This window comes from Lipophrys pholis (assembly GCF_963383615.2).
Source record: "Lipophrys pholis genome assembly, contig: SCAFFOLD_405, whole genome shotgun sequence".
Lineage (NCBI taxonomy): Eukaryota > Metazoa > Chordata > Actinopteri > Blenniiformes > Blenniidae > Lipophrys > Lipophrys pholis.
Window position 1 is genome coordinate 14,019 of NW_028291828.1, and position 13,493 is coordinate 27,511.

The following is a 13,493-nucleotide window of genomic DNA, read 5'->3' on the forward strand; positions in this document are numbered from 1 at the left end:
GATGAACAAAACCCCTGAGAATAGGCTTGGCAGGTCATATGCAACTTTGAAGAACAGCGCCTATTTTTAGGATATGGACTGGTAAGCCCTTTACAACAAGAAAATTGAGCCTCCCTATTTAAGTGATTATTGTCGGAAGGAGGAAGAGTCGATAAAGAAATTATCAGAAGGCAAACCTTTCATTCAAGAAATAATAAAATAACGAAAAGGGTTAAAGAGAATTCCAGTTGGTAAATGGGACAGCTAGTTTTGAACCCTCTCTACAATGATCCATTATTTATTATTCATTTAGCAAGAACTAGCTTAATGACCAACGAGAGTGTTAGGTTTCATTTCATCCACACATTCTATGCATGACAAATATCTTTCTGTACAATCATTAATAATCTTCAACATATCTTAATATGCTCAGAAAAATAGCAACAGCTGCCTTTAGCAAAATCAAGGTGAAGAACCCAGTCGCTGACTTAGATGGTGATGAGATGACTCGGATCATCTGGACACAGATCAAGGAAGACCTGGTCAAACCCTATCTCTAACTCGATGCTAAATATTTTGATCTTGGGATAGAATATCGTGACAAGACTGATGATGCTGTCACTCTTGATAGTGCTAAGTTCATCAAGGAGTGCAAGGTTGGCATTAAGTGTGCCACCATCACTCCTGATGAGGCTCGGGTCAAGGAATTCAATCTCAAGAAAATGTGGAAATCACCTAATGGAACAATCCGGAATTTCTTGAATGGGACAGTCTTCCGCCAGCCAATCATTCTCAAGAATGTCCCGAGATTGGTCACAGGCTGGAAAAAGCCTATTGTCATTGGAAGACATGCTTATGGTGACCAGTACAACGCCACTGATTTCTTGGCATAGCCAGGCACCTTGAAGGCAGGTGTTGGCAAAATGTAGGATATCTTCACTTTCAAAGGGAAGGGTGTTGTCCAAATCCAGATCAACACCGATGAATCAATCACTGCCTTTGCACATTCATGCTTCAAATATGCTCTAGCCTTGAACTACCCATTGTACTTCACCTCCAAGAACACCATTTTAAAAAAATATGACGGCCGATTCAAGGACATCTTTAATGAACTTTATTAATCCACCTACAAGAAGGACTTCTAGGCCAAAAAGCTCTGGTACGAGCACAGGCTCATTGATGACATGGTGGCCTATGTCATCAAGTCCGAAGGAGGGTATGTATGGGCCTGCAAAAACTACGATGGTGATGTGCAAAGTGATCTATTGGCCCAGGGATACGGATCACTCGGGCTTATGACATCAGTCCTTTACACTCCTGAAGGAGCAGTTGAATCCGAAGCAGCTCATGGAACAGTCACTCGTCACTATCGGCAACATCAGAAGGGCAATGAAACTTCCACCAATTCGATAGCCAGCATTTATGCATGGACACGTGGGCTAGCACACAGAGCTACTCTCGACGACAACGCTGACCTCAAAAAGTATTGTGCAGACATGTAGGCCTCCGTGATAAGCACAGCCTAATCAGGCATTTACACAAAGGATCTGGCAATCTGCGTGCATGGAAATTCCAACCCCTAGCGCAAGCAGTATGTAAACACTCAGGAGTTCATAAAGAAGGTAAAATAGACCTTTGACAAGAAACGAAGCTGATCGATTATTTCTTGTATTTTAATAAGATGATTGATTGATTCTGGTGATCTTTAAGGAGGTAGCCGGTGTTTGATGAGGACAGGAATAAGATGAAAGGATTCTTTACATCCTGGTCTATCTCTATCTATTGTAGATAGTTAGACTCTAATAGACCATTACTTAATCTGTGTGGTAAGGAAGTAATAATTTAAATCATTATAAAAAGATTTTTGATTTGTAATACATTTATTTATTCAATGCGCAAGCTGCTCATATCATTTTCTATCAGGGCCTTTACTAGCTTTTTAAAGAAACAAGGGTAGCCAGAAGTTTAGCAGACCACCCAACCCCAACCCCAACCCCAACCCCAACCCCAACCCCAACCCCCAACCCCAACCCCAACCCCAACCCCAACCCCAACCCCAACCCCAACCCCAACCCCAACCCCAACCCCAACCCCAACCCCTCGTACTCTTATTCAGGGCCTCGATCTGTCCTTTAAAGGCTCATAGGACTTAATTCCTGTTATATCCTCTGTTCTGCATGATAAAAACAGCTTTGTCTTTCAACTGCAGTACCAAGCAATCACATCCATAATCAAGACTCCTAATCGACTAGATACAGCCAGACTACCTATCCTGTTTTAACTGGCTCAATCTCTTGTTAATTCAACCCCTCCTGAACCAAACGACTATCCTCAACTCTTTGAGCAATCCCATGCTCATCATTTATCCGGCTGTCTCATCCATATGCTCAAGCCTAGTCTTAACAAAGATGCACGAAAGAGCCAAACTATTGCCTTAAACATGTCCTAACGCTTTTTATACAGTCAGGAGGCAGTTGCCCTTGAAAAGTAAGAAAAAAAGTAGGAGTAGGGGTTAGACAGACTGAGTCATTCTTTACTAAAGCTGCAAGCCGATATCTATCATCAGCTTGCTAAACTATCCGAACAAGAGGGTGGCAACGTTGTCCAAACTGATTTTTATTACCGGTTAGCCCTTACCACGCTCAAAGCTTATAACCCAAAGTGCTTCAAACTACCAGTCTACTATGATTTCAAGACCGATCAACTCGCCAACCTACTTCTTCTCAACCCTTAGAGAGTACGGACCTAAGGTCCAGCCGTTCATAAGCTACTGCAGTTGGCAAGCAAAACAATGAAGAAAGCAGTTGACAACGATATAATAAGGATCCATGAGCAAGAGATATTAGATACCATGTTGTTAAGAGAGTGTAATTTAGTGAGACTAATTGTACAAGCGAACAAGCAGACAGGAAACTAAACTCACAGCGATGGGATCATTAAGAGCTATAGCATGGAACTGCAAGATTTTAAGATGAGGCATAAAGTTGATTGCAAGCATTTATAGTTATGATTTTAAACTTTTATTTTATTCACTATATATGGAGTGTTCACACCAACATTAGTAAAGCCATAAAAAGATGAATTGCTTATAATTATATCAACAACAAGCCAACAGAATCAATGTTAAAATAATCCTCCAGCCAGATAGTCTTCCCCTCAGTCAATTAAATCACTGGATCATCCATTGACAGCAAGTACAGTCAAATCATCATGAAAAAGTCCAAAAAATACATCTAGCAAATACGCGAAAATTTGATCCTCAAAGAGTAGGTTCTCAATAAGTGCATGGCATAGAAGCATGGCGAGATGGTTAACAAGGTGGTCCCTGTTCTCGCTAAAGAAATGGTCTTTAAGGTGATGAGGATGGGTGACGTACTGACCGTGGGTAATCAAATTCCTACAATCAATTATATACTGCTCAAGGGTTAGTGCCAAGTTCTTCACAAGGAATTAGACAAAGCTTACAAGATAAGCATTTTTAGCCCCATCTCTTTCATAAATTTTTTTGAAAGTCACAATCGAATACCTGCAGAATACACCATCTCAATCTCAAGTCCAACTGCATACTGCCTCACTCTTGCAGAGTAAAAGTGCAGCAAGAGCTTTCCTATTATCTAGAAGGAACTCGTCTACGATGGATAATCTGAATACCATTTAAGATCGATGTTTAGAAAACAATCAAAAAGTGAGTTGGCATAATTGGAATCTGTCATTCATAAAAATCAGCCTAAATTGAAAGAGTATAGCAAGGTCAAGTAGATGATTAATAAGGATATGTTGTATGGCCTAAAAAAAAAATCAAACCTTAGAGAGAGAGACAGGGTGCCACAATTGACCGGTTGAATCTGCATTACTGTATGAAAAGATCAAAAAGTATTTCCTCTATTAACATACTACTAGTCTAAAGGATGCCAGTAACAAAAAAGTTTAATTTCAATATCAACCCAAGTGGCTTTACCCTACCACCTTGACCTTAGCATGTAAAAAAATTAATTCCTTTATTTATAAATTGTTATAAGCTCATCATTATTGATCAATTCATTTGTAGTTGATTGTTGTAATTATACATAAACTATGTCACCTCTAAATTAATTTGGAATGGGTAATTAACAGATTTCAGTCGATGAAAAGCACTACAAGCTTATACAAGATAAACCCAGGAAGCATTCATATGAAATACCTAAAATACCAGATGGAGACTCAGAGGCTATTCGATTAGTCAAACGTAAATGTGGTAAGAGCCAAGCTAGCGACTTTTTTAACAGGCAAATTTCTCATCTGCATAATAAAAAAAAAAGGATTTAAAAACTGAGCCATGAAATCGCCTTGACTAGAAATGCATAACTAACATTCAACCCACAGATTACTCAATATAATACTCCTAAATATACACAACATAAAGTCTAACTAAAGAATAAAACTGATCTTCTTCACCAAAGAGACACCTTAGACAGTGAACTCCACCACCACCAACCCACAAAGAAGAACGACCAAAGCAGGCTTTCTAAACTACTCCTCTAGATTTAAACTGAAACTCGATATGAAAGTCAACAAAAGAACTAATAATATGACACTCCTGTGAACTAAACTCTATTTGGTAACAAGATTAAGAAGGGGGTGAGTGGGAGGAGATATAGAATGGGAAAGAACCAGAACATCAGCAGGAAATGAACAAGGATAAACTTTTTTATATATAATGAAGCAAAATATATTTAAAAATGACCAACCAAGCCAGAAAAGGTGGTGAATTTGACTATGCCACTGAAGACGATAAACATTCTAACTAACACTCTTCAGCTCAGCCTCCTACTTTTACTTCTGTGCATGGTCCAGCCATCTCTCCTCCTCCTCAATTCTTCCCTCTCTCTTGCTTCAACTACGATCTCATTAGAGCCAAATTGCCTGATTTCTACTTTGAAGAGTAAGTCCAAAAGGAGTTTAACTCAGTGAAAGCCTTTTAGCCCCATGGACTGGGGGGCCGGGACCCTCGTAGGATCAAAAGGCTGTTGAAATAATAACGTGTGATCATTCTGCAACAAAGCTTTGTTGAGTAAAAAAAGGTTATCGATCTTTCTCCTACTCAAATGGAGGCTCTCAACAGGTTAAAAAATAGTAAGACAAGTAACGAAGGAATTAATATTCTCTAAAAAAAGAATTTTAAAAGAAGTGGGGCTCCCAACCGCATCAACCGGATCACAATTTCACAAGACCATCAGGTCTTCTAATAACTGTGTACCTACTAAATTCGATCTCGTCACTGTCTAAAAAAAATACATTGCTATCAAGACTGGTAACGCTATGATTTCTCTTCAAAAATAGCCTAGTTCAGAAAACAATTCGGTTAGGAATGTTCTGAATAATTATTTATTAGAGTTATGCATATTTGCAGACTGGAGGAAACCACCCTTTAGAAGTTACCAGCCGCCTGGTCACAACAATCCTCAATTATCTAGGATCTAAAAGGGTAGTTCTAGTACTGCAGTAGTGAGCAAAAACTGTCCAGTCTAAACATCAACCGACTGCTCAAACAAAAATGAGAGTACTGAAAGGTGTCATGAATATTGTGTGTTATCATTGTCCATTGTCATTCTTCTATCGCTGCTTCTTTAGAGACTGGTAATATTTCAGATCATAGACCACTTTCCTGAACAGGCTGATCTTTTTCTGCTCCTACTGTTGATGCTACAATTATTTGTAACGTTCTTAGAGGTAGAGCAGGTACCTTTCAACCGGGTGATCAAATTTCTTGCCGATCAACCTTACAGCAGTTGTCAGAGCCTCAATCTCAGAGAGTTTTGATATCTTTATCTTGAAGATGGTCGGATACATCTAACTGAACAATCTGGGGTCCTCTCTATACTACCGTTTGTCAAGTTCTTAAAACAACGCTAAAAAATCAAAAGCAGTGAATTCCATTTTTTTCAGTCTGAACAAGTTAACAAAGGTTCCCTCCCATGCCAGAGTGTCAATCATCTCTTCCTTTTTCATTATAAAGTAGCAGGTCAAAAGATCCTTCGGGTTTAAAGTTTGTAGTCTATTAGGAGTGCTTTTCAACAAGTACTGGTAGGTTTCAGGTTGTCGCTTGTCCTTTTCCTAGGGAGTGGTAGTACTTCCATTTGCCATTCTGTCTATCAAATACATGAACTCATTTTAAGTCAACGTATGAATAGTCGCCTGCAAGTATTTATCCAATTTCTGTTCGAATTCAGGGTTGTTGTAGTTGATCCGGTCAAGAGTTTTATACACATCTAAGAAATGTTTGCGAGGAATCCATTGTACCTAGGCTTTTAATTTGATCAGTGCAGCAGCCACCCAAGGATGTTCTTTTATTTACAGATTTTGTCTGACAGCTCTAAGACTCAGCTATCTTAAAGCAATCGCAAGTTACTAGGTAGAACAATGTTCAGGCTTTTCAATGAACAGCAGCAGTTCATTGCCGCTTAATAGTCTGAGCTCAGGTTGATGATATTTTTGAATGACTTTGACAGGTGTTGGTCTATAAAAATATTTTTTTTTTATCTTCACTTCCATCGGAAACTAGAGCTTCGGGTCCATGAGGTTCATCTTGGGATGGATGTAAGTCTTGCGGAGTACATTTTCATTCTTCTTGCTGAAAGCTGCTGATACCAGTTTGCTCAATCGCATTAAAATATAATGAAGGAGGATTGGATCTTACTTGCAGATATTCCTTAGGAACAACTCCATCTTAAAAACACTCTACTAAATGGTCAATGCTTCAACTGGGTCTAAAAGGATCCTTTCTATTTCGAGGGAGTTCTGTTTGGTGCTTTGGTGACCATATTCAGAAAGGATACAAAGGTTCTATTTAAGGCTATACCCAAACCCTAAAACCTGCGCTAAAAATTATGGTAATACTTCAATCTAGACACTAACATAAAAAACTGCTATACACAATGGTCAAAATAGCCATACTTCCACTCCGCGGGATTAAAGTACCCCGGCGTACGCTGTCTCCGCCAATAACCCTTCTAATGCACACTTTCATTCATCTGCTCACAGAACAACCATATTAAAAGGATAACCTCTCTCGTCAGATAACTACGCAGGAACTATGGACTGGCCATCCTTGGAACCTCTGAGCATACCTTTCCTAGCTTGAAGGAGATGAAGGGTAAGGTGTAGGAGAAAGCTTTAAGGGGGTTAGGGTTTGGGTATAGAGCTGGGTATATTGTAGAAGCAGTAGAAAGAATTCATGAAAAAGGTGGGTAGGATTGGCTGCTTGAGCTGAGAGGTAGTTCGAATGAATACATCAGAAAGTAACTTACTGGATTGAAAGGGGTTGGTAGGAAAGTAGCCGATTGCATAGCTTTATTTTCACTGGATTGTGCATAGGCGATCCCCGTTGATACTCACGTTTATCAGATAAGTGTCAAAATGGGATTGTTAGAGCATCACAAAGAAGGCAAAAAATCTCTTTCCTAAAAAGAATATTAGAAAGTTGGCAAAACATTTCGCCAGCTTTACGGGGAGAAGGCAGGTTGGGCCCACCAGATTCTTTTCCTAAAGGAATTGTAAAAATAATCAGCACAGAAACAAAAGGGTAAAAGCATAAGCCAGCACTGGGATGAATCCAATTATACTCCTACTCTAAAAAAAATATGAATGCAATAAAAAACTGTAAGTAGCTTTGCTCTTATATTTATTATTCTCCAGTAACAGTAAAACTAATTGAGATGATTTTTCTGGTGGTGGTGCCGATCTGCAGCCTCTACACAATCATCACCAACTACACTGGGATATATAAGTCAGTTCAGTTCGATAGTTAGGCCTCCATCTTGGCCATTTCGTACACTGACTCTGCTGCCATAGTCTATCCCAACAATTCCTTTGTCAATACTAATATTGGCTAAAAGACATACTTTTTGAGTGTCAGTCAAGATGGCTCCACCATTGTCTACTGCACAGCCACTAGCAATTCTGCTCTTATTTATAACAAGAACATTGACCTGGTTCAAAATCTCACCATGCCAGTCCCAGGCAAATGTATCCAACCAGCCATGAACTATTATGCTTCAACTTTGGCTTTAACAGTCTAAGGATCTACCTAACTGTACTTTATATAACCAACTATTCCCTGGATCATACTCAACTACACCCTTGTCCATTATTCTGGACCACACCCCTAATCGTCTATCAATGTCCTAAAATGGCAACCTAACTGTCTACTGTACAACAGACAACCCCAGCAAATATGGTACCACTGCTACATCCATCCAAACATAGGCAGGCATAAGCGGTTGCAAGACAACACTAGGTGACACAGTTTACCTCTTAATAAACACATTTATCAAGATTTATACCATTTAATTAGGAGCTTTGAGCTTATTAGTAGAATACGATCTGCAAGGTGGAGTAATCTGGTTGGATATTATTTCTAATAAAAACTTATGGGCATTCTGTGTCAACTATAACGAAGTGAGGGTGTACTATATGAATAATGGAATTCATGAAGCCATGGTGATCAATGCCAACTGTATGTCAGTAGCTATCAAGCAAGATAAAATTGCAGTAGGCTCGAATTCTGGCCTGCAAGTCATTCAATTCACTTGTAATATTTATATTGATGAGTGCAGGGAGCAGTGTCCTGAAGGATTCTAGCCAATCTAAAACGAGTGTGTCATTTGTCTTTACGATCCAATTACTAAAACCTGTGTGGATGTCTGTCCGAGCAAGCAGTATCAAGCATCATTCGCCCTATGTACTTTATGTGAGTCACCTTGTATGACATGCAGTGACAAGGACACATGTCTAACATGCTAATCAGATTACTTGCTCAATGATACCTCATGCTAGAGTAGCTGTTAAGCTCCAAAATACCTTAACCCTACAACTTTAAGATGCGAGAACTGTTTAGACTTGTTTTACGCACCTACCTTGCAATGTACATCTATATGCTTTACGGCTACTTACGAGTCAGGCTCACAGTGTTTGGACTGTCCGCCTGATTGTTTAAGCTGTATTGATGTTCTGACTTGTCTTACATGCTCAAGATTATTAAGTTTGTTCAACGGCAACTGCAAAGCCAACTGTCCTGTACAGTACTACGATTCATTCAGAAAATGCTTCAAATGTTAATAAGGGTGCACATCCTGCCTTTCGCAAAACCTATGTCAATCCTGCTCACAAGGCCTATTCATTTCCCAAGGTAAATGCGTCAATAACTGCTAACCAAGCTATCTTCCAGTTGCAGGCCAATGTCAACCATGCACATAATACTGCACAATCATTACAACAAGCCATCATGGTTTCATGACATACTACCAGGCAAAATAACTTATCCTTTCCTTCAAGTTCAGAAGGGAGGATATCGACCGCTATCAAGAGATGAGTCGGGCTTTGCAATTTGTAGAGGTGGAGGGCAGGTAGGCTGTTTCGATATATATTGGGTAAGAAGAGGCCAAACTTGTGATAGAGTGTACTGGAAAGGAGAGATTTTAGGTGCTTTATAAGGTCAGACCAGATCGCACTTAGTTTGTATATTAAGGGTATGAGGAGATGACTTTCTATGTGCAATGCCTGGGTAGTAATTAGAATCCATTGATGGATAAATTCAGCAATCTTGTAGATGTGATCTTAGTTTGGATGAATGACAACCTTCCACTTCCTCTCCGCATAGCCTTACTTTTTATGGTCCCCCACTCAATCAATCAACTTACAATCCTACTGAACAACCAATCTCCATTTCATTCTCTCTCTTTCCTCCGCCTATTCACCTTCAACTCATACTTCCTATCAACATCCTCTCGACCTTTTAGCCAAAGACTCCTCCAAATAGCTACCTAATAAGAACATGAACAATACCTCATTACCGTTCTTTACACTTGTTTGACAGCAACTCTCACCATGAATTTAATAGCTATATGTGGGATGATATTAATCAGGTACAAAAGAGTTGGCATGCATCTTTATGCAATAGTTATACTGATGGTTGAAAAGATTAACTTGACAGCTTTATACTTGTTGCTGCCAATGATGATTTTGATCGATAGCCATTTGCGATGGCTGTTTCTAATAGTTGTTGTGTTGTGTGTGATACCATTATTGGTAAGATACTTCAGACTGCAGTACCTAAACTCATAGGAGCTACTAAGCTAGACTCATTGGTGCATCTTCCCATAATTCAGTTTGATCCTGCTTTTATCTCGGTTCGAGCCCTACTAACCAAACTGCTTCTCCAATTTATTCCTATCAAGCAATCATTTCTTCATTATCCTTGGGCTCTAACTCTCCATCCCACTCAGCACAGTCTTCCTCTAACAGCCAATCCTCCAATTAGTCTCTGTCCTGCTATCAACCTGCTTGATACTCCTTTACCTGTTGTGGTTCCAACCTTACTTTCACCGACTTTTGACTTTCACAAAATGTGTTGACATATTTTTAATGGGGATAGTGATTGCTGCAGGGGTAGTTGCGAACTATATATTTTAGGATGGGTGGGAAGAGGAGAATAGTATGGATGGCTATCTGCTGTGGGGTTGGGTTGTAATTGTAGGGACAATGTTGAGAGTGGGGATTGAGGTGGTGCTGTTCTGTGTGCTTGGGGTTAAGTTTTGTAATTCCAGGTTTTAGAAAGAGGTAATAGATACTATTAAACAGTGGTACATATCCTCTTTAATCAACAACCCACTGTACAAAAGGGATGCAGTCAACAAAGCCATCATCATCGCCAACCTCAATTAGCTGCACAAAACCAGGCTCAACCCTCAAATCCAAGTCCAAACTGCCCACTCCATCTCTACATAAACTGGCACTACTCTGACCATTGTCACCAAAATACACATGAACTAAAGACATAAATTTTTTGAAGCTGATAATTTGACAAGACAACTTAGGCATATCCACTTGTCATCTGACTAGCATTAAGCTTTGTACCAGAGAGTGGAGGATATTGGAGGAAAAGGGATCCTTAAGGCTTATGTGCAGGTTGTCCAAACGGTTAGACAGTTAGATTACGACTGGGGATAAGAGATAGTCTTGTAACCAGGGATGACCATAATAACACTATAATATGAGAATAAAAAAAAAAAGGTGGTGTATAAGACACGCCTTTCACTCTTCCAATAGCTATGCACAAAACATGGACACTGAACCTATGTAGAAAGAAAGATCTGTCAATAGTTTGTGAGCATGGCTGCTTATAAGTCAATTGAAGATTTTATTGTCAGAAAATATATTCTTTTTATTAGCTAAAATGCAGGACCTGTCACAATAGCTTTTGAGTAGGTACTTACTAATGGGGTTTGAACAGGCCCTTATCACCTAAGCTTGGAAACATTGTAAGTGTTATTTTCTCACTAGCTGAAGATAGGCTCATGGATACCATCATCCAACTTCAGGAAAGTAGCACCAAAATGATTGAAGAGTCCATTCCGGCTAATGCAATTCCTCAACAAATGAATGAAGAGGCACTCATGCAGAAAACCATATAAGCATCTCTGGCTGCTGCCCGGCAATGATCGATTTCGCACCCGTTGAACAAAGACTACGAGCTAGTGGTGCCCGAATCGGCCTAAAAAACCTAGGAAACAGTCCATTTCTGACAAGCTTGCTATTTCAACAGCCTCATGCAGATATATTACAGCAATCCTAAATTTGTTGAATAAATTTTTTGCTTTGAAGAAAATCCTGGTTTTATCTTTAAGACTGACAGGACTAAAAAATCTGTGCTTATGGTCAAAGAACTGCAGAAACTGTTTTTACAGCTGTCAGGAAGTGACATGATCTATGTTGACCCATCAGGGGTGCTGGCCAATTTAGTCAATGATGTAGGTGCTCCACTTGACCTGTCCATCCAAGGAGATATTGGCTAGTTCAACGTCTTATTCTTTGCCCGGGTGAAATAAGCCCTCCTCACACAGAAAAAGTTCGCAGACCGGATGGAAATGTAGCTCAGTGATTCAAAAGTCGATGAGGGGATGCGACTCTGTGAAGCCTATCTTGGCAAATTGTCCAACTCCCTTATTTATGAAGGAACTACTGAATAAAGCACTTAGGAGTAAGTAAGCTCTTTTTTTATCAACATCACGGACACTCCTGATTTTTATTAAGCACTGTAGCATGCCTTAGTGAGTGATATTGATGGCTATTAAGTCGAAGGGAAAAGAATACCAGCCCATAAACTATCATCCATGAAGAAACTGCAGGACATAGTCTTCTTCCAGTTGAATAGGGTGGAATTTGATATCAGTGAGAAAAAACATAAGAAAATTAATAGCCGATTCTAATTTCCTGAGAGTGTAAATTTAGGTCGGTTTTTGTTGAAGAATAAGATGTAGTTCCTTGAGAAGAGGAAGATGACAGTAAAACTTAGAGAGCAAATCAGAGGGTATAGGCACCATCTCTCTCAATTCAACAATTTCAATAATAGCGGTCAAAGCCTGCTTGAACTGTTTTCCCATATGAGAGTGTTCCACGAACGTCAAAGCTAACTCCTAGGGTTGAAAAAAGAATACGCCAATGATAGCTAGCACATCAACTAGTTTTCTAAGTAGACAGTAATCCTCACCTAAAAGTTATCCAAGACCATCACCACAATGTCACAATAAGTCTAAGAAGGGTATCACTCCATAGCAGATTATGACAACCACCTACTCCAATCCATCATCATCCATGAAGGATTCGCTTAATCAGGGCACTACTATTCTTTCATAAAGGATTTCGCCAGCAATCAGTGGCACCGCTATAACGATATCAGTATACAAGCAGTTGACACCAAAGAAGTCTTTAACATTGCTTTTGGTGGGAAGAGCAATGCAAACGCTTATTATTTGGTGTATGTAAGGGAGAGTGTAGTTGACCGAGCTCTGAAAAAGAAGCTTTTGTGTTCGGAGGAAGGGTTTTATGATGAGCCTTATGTTAAGCTTATGACTCTGAGGCAAAAGGAAATGCTGAAAAACGAACATGAATAGATAATTCGCAACCTGAAAAAGAAATAAGCTGAAAACAAGCTTTCAAAATTAGCTGATATCTACGATCGCACCTTTAGCTAGACGAATGAACAATTCAGAAAAAGGAGCAACAATAAAAAGTACCCGATGATGATGAACATGATGCTCTATATCAAGGATATCACCAGTCGGAAAGATAGCAACATGAACATCTATAAGCAGTTTCTGTTCAAATATTCACTTGAAAAATGCGGCATCAACCTTGAAACGGCTGATCCCTAGCTCCTTGACAATGCCTACTTAAGCTTAAGAACTACTTCAACGAAAACAAAGCTCCAAGCCTCAAGCCGCCCATCCATTTCAAAATTTATGAGGAAACTTTCTATAAGTTGGTGAATACAACCTTGGCCCTTATCTACTGCCTCACTTCCAAAAAAGGTTCTTTATCAATTCTCTAGTCCATCCTTTCCATTCGTCAGGCCATCCCCGAGGAAATTAAGCAATTCTACCAAAGTCTATGCTATGCCTTGTGTTTTGGAGTCTACCACGAACTATAATAGCAAATAACACTGCACAAAGCTGAATTCACTGAGAGTTAGATTGAAA

General features: G+C 39.5%; 1 pseudogene across 1 annotated transcript; it reads left to right on the forward strand.

Annotated features, from left to right (window-relative positions):
- The first annotated feature begins 404 nt into the window (after nt 1-404).
- On the forward strand, nt 405-1,481 carry LOC308128450 (annotated as a pseudogene). Its single transcript has one exon. The product of its transcript is annotated as an uncharacterized misc_RNA (transcript).
- The last annotated feature ends 12,012 nt before the right edge of the window (nt 1,482-13,493 follow it).